Here is a 9,116-nt window from a genome sequence, read left to right on the forward strand (position 1 = left end):
CACGAATTTTCGGGCAAGGCACATGCACGGTGGAAACGCGCGCGGGTCTCGTTGATTTCGCGAATCAGCGGATGCTGACAGCTGAGAGACTTAAGTAAACTTTCTATTGTTGGAAATGCACGTGCCCCGGAAGCTAAGATCGTCTCGCCGAAAATTGAACATTCTCATTTCAGAACAATACAATAGTTACTGTAAGATGCCCGAAAATAAACAGACATATTTGAAGAGCGATTTTCACTATTCACGGTGCGCCAAATGTAAAACCACGAAGACAATAAAATGATATTTCAACGGCGCCTACAGCATAATTAACACATTAAGGTCGGAATTCATAGTCAGAGCTTATACTTAAGATCGTTTAAGTGTATCTTTGGATGCTGTACGACTCGTTTCATTGGCTACACGGAGTATCTAAAGATAAACTTAAGACGATCTTATTATAAGATCTGACTATGAATACCGGCCTAAGAATAACATTTAAAAAATAAAACAACAAAGTGTATCGTGAAAAATACGAGTATTGTTTATAACATCTCCGAAATAATAAGGATAAGAAGGATAAGAAGAACGTCATGTATCACGTTTTACATTTTATGTCGTCGCTACGATTAAGCCGGTCACGAAGGCCGATCGTAACGATTTTTCCATCGAGCCGGGAATTCGTACGGGCGCTTCGTCATGCTCGATCGACGACCGTCAGAGCGATTTCCTTCCGACGGACGCTATGAAGTATGCAGATCGACTTTTTTCCGCGCAGCGGGTATACATCGACGGCAAGGATTCGCCGTGGAGGAGAAGGGAATTATTCTGCGAACGCGTTCTCGATTACCATACGCGTAACCGGAGATTTTTGCATTTATGCCCGGTCGTGTAACGAGCTTGCAAAATGCGCTCTTTATGCTGCGCGGTCATTCTTCATTTTTGAAATACGAATATTACTTTTACGAGCGCCGCATTCGATAATACGCCAACAATTCATACGGCAATTTGCGCTTCTCATTTTGCACGCATTTTAATCTAAAGAGCATTTCGTAGAATTGTTTTATCGTGACAATTGCAGCGATCCCGATTTGCGTACGGTATCCTTCCATCGCCAGATCAGCCAACGGCCATTCGGCGTTTTTTCCCCCGCAATGTGATTTATAGCGGGTGATATTATTACGTTCCGTTTATACGAAAATTATTAATTTTTCCATGCTTTACGGCTTATTAACTAACAATTAGGCGAAAATATTTATCTGAATATGGAGATTGAAACGAAATGCGTTGGAAAAAGTGGTCAGTATCGGGGGGAGGGGGGGTTTGCACATAATTTATTAATTCGCAACGCATATAGCCCGCGGATATTCAAAAGAACAAAACATTTTTCATTAATATTTTTTCGCATCGGTTTTTCGCATCAGTTTTTCGCATCTCACATGAGCGATTGATCAGAATGGTCCTATAATTTATATGAGTAAAATATAATTTCAGCATCGCTATGAATACACTAGATTCTCTACATTAAATAATATGACGAAATCTTCACTAAAATAAGGAAAAAATCTTCTACAGCATTGTTCTGCTCGATCTCGATTCTGTCGCGATTGCGGCATATCCGAAACTGCGTAACGCGATTTGGCATCTTACCTCATAAAAGTTCATCGTAGTAAAATCTAAGAAACGTTTTTATTACGGAATGCACGTTTCAAACATGGCTCTCGCTCGAAAAGTTCGTCGGATGGAGAAAACCGGAAAAGGAAAGTAAGTCGCAGCACTCTCGGGACTGAGGCAGGAGGACCGAGCGATCGCCAGATCGCTCCTATGGCGTAGAAAAGTTCATCTTTTTGTTCTGGCCAGATAGACAAGTTCTTGCGACTGTAACTTCTCTATTGCTGGCTCGACGAAATGAAATATCAAACGAGCATGTTTCCCGACGAGATTAGAAATTGATCATCTGTCGCGATGGGGAGCGGATCCTGAAGTCATATTATTGTAATAATTTATAACAAGAGATCTCCAGTATTTTAAACGCAAAAATAAAAGTATTAAATATATACCTATCGTACGAATATATTTTTGTATTAAATATTTGATAAAATGTTCACGGTTTTACATTTAGGAAATGTTATCACTTCGTATTAATAAAAATAACGCAAAATTATATTACAATAGAATATCATTTAAAAACTTCATATAAGTAAATATAACGTCCGGTAGCTTACGAAACAAACCAAGCTCATGGCATCGCTGTCACTTTTTGCAGACGCCTCACGATCGTCAAAGTAGGAACGTGAAGTATGATAGCATCGTTGCGATAATCGCGAGGGGGAAAAAGCGACGTCCAAGTGAGCACGTGTTTCGGTCCTCGCGGTTATTAGATCACGATGAATCACAGAAGAGAGACGATTCTCCCCGCGCGAGAGTCTCTCGTCGTTCTCAGAAAGATGGTAGGGTCCGCACGACAACCACTCGACTTCTACATCGTCCTCCCGCTCCACCACCATCACTACCAAGCACCACCTTGTCCTCCTCCCTTACCTCCGCAATCCTCATCGAGCCGATGCTAACAATGTTTGCAGATATATTGCGTCTCACGCATCACTTGCTCCGCAAATTGTTTTATAAACAGATTATAGCGACAGCCGGGTCGCTACCACCGTAACGCTGGTAATATACCCCGAGACCAACCCCCGCGCGGTCCTCCCTCGACCGCTACCTCACACGCGGACCATTTCGTGCTTGCGAGAACGACACAGCAATGACGGTCCTCAGTGACGATCTTCTCCACACAATTGGAGAGAGAGCTATATTCCCTCTTGTAAGAGAATCGTGACCTTAGACCTGTATCTCAAGTGACCGGCTCGAGAAGTTCTTTTTTTGAAATTCTTTCCGTTACGAGCTATTCATGTTCATGTGTAATACATAGAACGTTTGTGCAACGTTTACATAGATTATATACGAGCATTAACGTTGTAGGTTGTAAAGCTTATTATACCGAAACATTTTTAATAATGTCGCAAAATTGAACAGCACGTACACTCACGATCATTATCGAATAAGTCGCTTTGCGTATGATTTGATGCTATAAACATACTCGACGATAATAGTACACGGCAATTTACGTTAAAACGAGTTTAAATTGGATTAATACGTATTGTAACTCTTGCGCTCAATGCGGGTTACATCGCGTGGCGCACGAGGCAGAACCTTTAATAACGGAGTATCGGATATCGATAACGCGATACCAGTTTCACGAAAACAAGCAGCTGTACAACGTGTAAAAATTTCCATCGGCACTACATGATATATAAACCAATATGGTTGTTGTATCTTTCTTACTGACAAGGAAGATTAGTTTTAAAACTCATAAAATTCTGGAAAAATGTAAGTTAATTTACTCTACTTTTGAAATTTTGCTTAAAGAAGAAGAACGTTGGAAAAATTGAAAAATTAAAATTATGAAAATAACATTAAGAAAATTCGAAACTTTTTTCATATTTCTAAGTACATATATTCAATATATTTCGCATTTAAAAACGTAATTTTAGATTTACATCCCCAAAACAATAGGATAAGTTAGACGAAAATATTTTTAAAATGGATACGAAAAATAGTGTAATCGCTAGTCAATATCTTCAATATTTTTGGACGATTAAGGGGACGATCGTAGCTAGTTAGGTGCCGACAAGAGCGCATCGAATTCCTAGTTCCGGGAATGGGAAAAATCTGGCGGAATCGGTAAACGCGGCTCATTGGTTCGGTAATAGCGGTTACCCGTGGCACGGAGCGGAACGCGGTCCTTATTGCGGTGAACCTGAGACTTAATGGCCTGTGACCCGAGTACGCCGAGTCGCTGCTTCAGTATACGAGGCGTTCACTGGGAGAGAGTGCACGCCTGAGAACTTAGTTATTCCTAGGAAGCCGGAAGAGCTAACGTCTCCGGCAGCGCGACGCGCCTGCCGGGCGTCTCCGGTCGCGTGGCTTTACGGTCCCGCATAATCCACCCTTCGCGATCGAAATGGCTGTACATCCCTTGCGTCCGTATGATGACTCCTTTGGCAAGGAGTCTTTTCCCGAGATATCGCGACATGTTTTGATAATATAGTGTCTCTTTTGTGTTGCAGGTAAAGCTCATATCCCTCAAAAGTGAATCGTGCTGTACATTCACGGTGAGTAAACAGTATTTGACGCACGCATAATTAGTAGTCAACACCTTTTACGTATCGGCGATCAAGTTTGATTATCTGCACTGTGTACAAAGTCACGTTAAAGATTATAAAAGCTACGTATGATATTATAAATAAAAATATTGTTTATTTATGTCACTAAAGAATATATTTCAACTCGGAACAATTAGTCTTTTATTTTATGAAGATATTAAATTGATTCTTTGTTACTTGGTGGCAATTTACATAATAAATTTGAAAAAATATATCAAGCACACAACGATTGCCCAGAAAGATTTTAAAAAATTACCTTTGTAAGACTTTCTTGACGTTTGTTATGAAACTTTTTCTTTTCAATCTTCAATTAACGTACCGATATTTATGCCACATTAGCCAGATTTTCCAGTGTATTCGGTCTTCCTTTTCTTACCATTTTCCTACCGAAGGCAAAACTACCTCTTCGAACCGATCATTAAAGAGACCAAAAAAGAGAGAGAGAGAGAGAGAGAGAGAGAGAGAGAGAGAGGCGCCTGGGAGCGCGACCCACGAGATGCGCCCTGCACGATTACCTACCCAATTTCGAATATAATTTTCTTATTAGCTATAAAATCCAATCAACGTCGACGTTGCCTAGCCGCACGTCGAGTTAGCCGACCCTTCGTCGTTTTCCTTCTCTCTCGGGATTTTGCGCGCGAAACAAGCGAAACAAGGATGACGAGGAAACGTAGGAAAACGCGATGTAAGAGAGAGAGAGAGAGAGGGGGGAGAGAGAGAGGGTGACAGAGAAGCGGAGGCTGGCCTCGGAAAGGCAGAAGGTCGACGTAGCAAGGGAGGAATCAAGTTAACCGGGTCTACCGCTCTTTCTCACTTATTTCGCGGGCCGCGCATAATGCGATTCCCGCGACCGTCTCTGATGTTGTGCCGTGGCTGCAGCGAACCAACCCCCAACCTCCAACCCCCGAAGGCAAGGCCGCTATGAACTGGCCCTGCCCTTTGTTTTCTGCGCGGTCCTTCCAATTATATCTAAATAAAAGAGCGCATAGGGAACAGACCCTCGTTCTCGTTCTTGCCCTGTTCTTCTTCTTCCTACTTCTTCGTAGTGCTATCTCATCCCGTCGTTCTCCCGTAGTTTTCTTGGGTCTTGAGACTCTTGGCCTCTTCATTATACCGTCGCTCGAGAGTTTTACGATATGGTTTTTGAGTGGAAAATCTCATAGGCGGAGTCTGGCAAAGTCTATAGTGAGGGTACAAGACGCTGCAGGATAGAAGTTAAGATGGAACGTCCACCTGACATAATTTTCGTAATGAAATAATATTAGATACGTTGGATACCGTGCAAAAATAAGAGGAAAAGCAAAATTACAGTTATTGAAGTAAAGAGCAGAAATAAAACAGAAAAAATATATTAAATATATAGCTTTAAATTTTTTTAAAGAAACAGAAACACGTTCATTGAAGAACATTTAAATGTAATTACATAAAAGTAATGAAATTAATGTACAATTAGCTTTAATATACAAATCTAAAAATATCTATATACACTGTATATTTCAGTATGTGTCGTTATTCGTAAAAACGATTGTAGCTCGACCGAAAAATAAAAGTATTGTTGATTCGAAAGATCGTCGCGCGCGCGAAAAATACATTCACGGAATAGAAATTACGATGGGCGATGAGTCCGAAATTAAAGCGTTGTGCGGTATCCTTAATAAATAGCAGAACAAATATAAAACGTCATTTTCGACCAAAAGAATAAAAATTTCACGGCAGAATAAAAATATCTAGTTCCTGAACCGCCGAAAACGAATGACAATGTCACGGTCTTGCCTCTACGGTTTTACCCTCTCTGCCCTTCTTCAGAATTATTGTATTCTTCTCGTTCACGTTGATACGTTTCAACCGGCCTACCGCGGAAGGGAATAATGGGCGCATCCTGCTACAGGACATTGAATGAAAGAAGAGAAGGACCGCCGTACCTTACGCCAGGATCTGCGCTAAGGGAGAGACAGCGCCTCCCTCCTTTTCTATGCGCCTCGCTGGGTACAGAGAGAGAGACCACGAACTTGAATCAATTAAAGTTTAATCCGGAACCGAGATCGCGGAGAAATTTGCCCCCTTGTCCACGTTTCTCGTCTTTCTGTTCCGTTACTCTTTTCCTGCGTTTTTTCATCTTTTTTTTTTTTTTTTTGCTTTTGTGCTTCCGCATCTCTAGAACACATTAGTCGACAATGTTAAAATTGCGACCACTTTAGCGCGCTTTAAAAGCCAATTGTACACGTAGCAACTAGTAAATGATATCGAGAATGTTATTTCAACATCATTAATTTAAATTTTTGAAAGATTACGTACTTTTATACATATATTTGCAGATATAAAAAATAAGGTATTCTTACTAATAAATAAGCAGCACAGTTTATTATCTAATATACCTAGAAGACTAAAATAATAGAAAATAGTGAGAGATGTGTAAGAGGGGAAAAATCGAAAAAGAGATGTGACAGAAAAACGGAGAGAGGACGATAGCCGAATCGGAGAGCGTCTTTTCTACGAGACACGAGGGGATCTGCATGGCGGGGGGCTCCCAAACTGTATCGCTTACGCGAAGGGCTCCCTTGACAATGGGGATTCGCAACGAGCGGAAAGAGTAGTTATCCGTAATATGGGGTGACGCGTGCTGATGAGTCGAGCCGGAAGTTTCGATCGTGCCGTCGAGAAATCTCCCTTGGCCATCTCTGTTCCCTGTTAAAAACGACCATGATTCTTCGACTACATGTTCTCTGTTTAATTATATCGACCCGAGATGTTATACATCGTAGATTTATAAATTAAAATACAAAAAACGAAACGTTAGGCGAACGTACATTTAGGCGAACATTGGATGCAATATATCCTATAACAAAACGCTCGTAATTGAAACGCGAATTTTCTCGCACACTTTATGGAACATATACATTTTTCGCATCCAATCTTCGATCTTGATGCCTCTGACTTTCCGTTCGTGCAGCGTAAAACAATAGATGTTCACGAGAATGCATCCGCTTGACCCGTTTGCCTGTAAATACACCAAGTACCATCGCTGTTTCAAGCGACAATATCTCATTTTTCCTTCCCCCCGGACAAAAGTGCGCTAAATCTTATTCTTCTTATGTCGGTAATTAAGGTTAAAGAATTAGCCAGCGATTGTTCTCCTCGCGATGCCGCTGGATTCGCAAGGGTAACAAATAAAATTCCCGAGAGAATTCTTCTCACGGCGCTTTCGACCGCCGTTTAACTGCATTTTATAAATTAACAAAATGAGAAAAAAATGTATATATCACCTTAGGTACTGCATCTTTTTACGATGCTAATAAATTGCTATTGTAACGATATTTGCATAATGCCGACAGCAATTGTTTAAGTGTCTTTTGTCTTAATATTACCGAGATGACTTTAACTTTTTCCAGACAAATACTTATGTGTTATTTAGTTAACTTTGAGCAGAGAGTAACATTTTTGTATGTGCAATAGATAAATTAGCGGTACAATTACATTTTTTTATTGTATTACCTATTTTACTCATTGGCAAAGTTAGTTGATTAGTTTGACAGCCAATTTATTAAAAGCTGATGGAAACATCGCGCCGAATTTTATCGCATTGTAACGACGAGGCTGGGTACGTGACGGCTTCTCCCAATTGATGTTTCATAATTGAATCGGAATTTTTCGCAAGGCCACCAATGCTATTAATACGCAATAACGCAAATTGCATCGCTCTTGAAACCTGCTGCGTATAAAATAAAAAAAAAAAGAATTAATTTCATCTCCGACGAACATTTTAGCGGGTATTTATTCCAGGAGAGCGCCTCCGGAAAAACGAGAGCGAAAAAGGGGGGAAACGGGGGGAAAGGGGACGACCGGGGAGGATGAGGCGCGATAGGAGACGATATGCGCTTATCGGCGCGCACACACATACTGCCGGAAGAATTCCAAGAGCTCGTTTTCTCGGAGCGGCGCCGCGCGTCGGCCGTTTTAATTAATCGGATCCGAGATTTCGTTATTACCACCGATTAGCACACGTGCCAATGCGCATATTTTTTCGAACGTAAAAAGCGAGCGCGGACTAAAACAACGACGCCCCGATGGTCCGGTAGCCGATGACGGACAAAACGCACATCACGGGTAGCCCTTGCGCAACGATGCACCAACCCGTGTCCCAACCCCCCGGCCCCCCTGGTGGCCAGCCAGCCACCCCCCTTCCCGTCCCGTCCTTCTCGTGCGCCGCTCCGAATAATAACCGTCATCCTTTCGCGCGCGATGCAACGCCGCGCCGGTGCATCGGTGTCCTGTATGACGCTACACTTCACGCAACAGTAATTTCATCGTTATTTTTATAAATTGGGCGCCCGAGGTTAACGCTCCAGGTAGTTCGCTCGCCGGATTACAACTTTTTGTAATATTAAAGTTCAACGGCGCTGGTCAGCGTCAGCGTGTCCGACTGCGGGCGCGGCTGTCGCGTACATTTTTTGCATTGTCGTCTCGCCCGTTGATACGCTTGCTTATGCAAACGACGGCGGAACTGTGAGCGACGAAACGATCGGGTTGGTATATCTCGTCAAACGAGACCGCGCGATAAACTACCCGTGGAATGATCCTTGACCGTTGATCTCAGCCGCGCGAATTTTCCGCGTCGACATTCTATACATTCGTCTGCACAAGAGGTGTTCGCTTTTCACGACTTTTGTTTGAACGGCATTAGCAATAATTCATTTGTTACAAGAGATTCTATAGATGTAAGAAGGTATAGGTGTAGAATTCTCGGTGTAGTTATTGCTCTTAATTTATGTCTCACACATTTGTGTACTAATGTTATGTGTCACGTTTGAAGGGATTATTGACATCGCGCGGTATCGTCCAGCGATAATTTCGTGCCGAGGCAAGTGACACACGCCGCGTCCTCGTTCGCGGTGTCGGGAAGGTAAGTAGGTTTTT

This window comes from Temnothorax longispinosus, chromosome 6 (genome assembly GCF_030848805.1).
Source record: "Temnothorax longispinosus isolate EJ_2023e chromosome 6, Tlon_JGU_v1, whole genome shotgun sequence".
Taxonomy (NCBI): domain Eukaryota; kingdom Metazoa; phylum Arthropoda; class Insecta; order Hymenoptera; family Formicidae; genus Temnothorax; species Temnothorax longispinosus.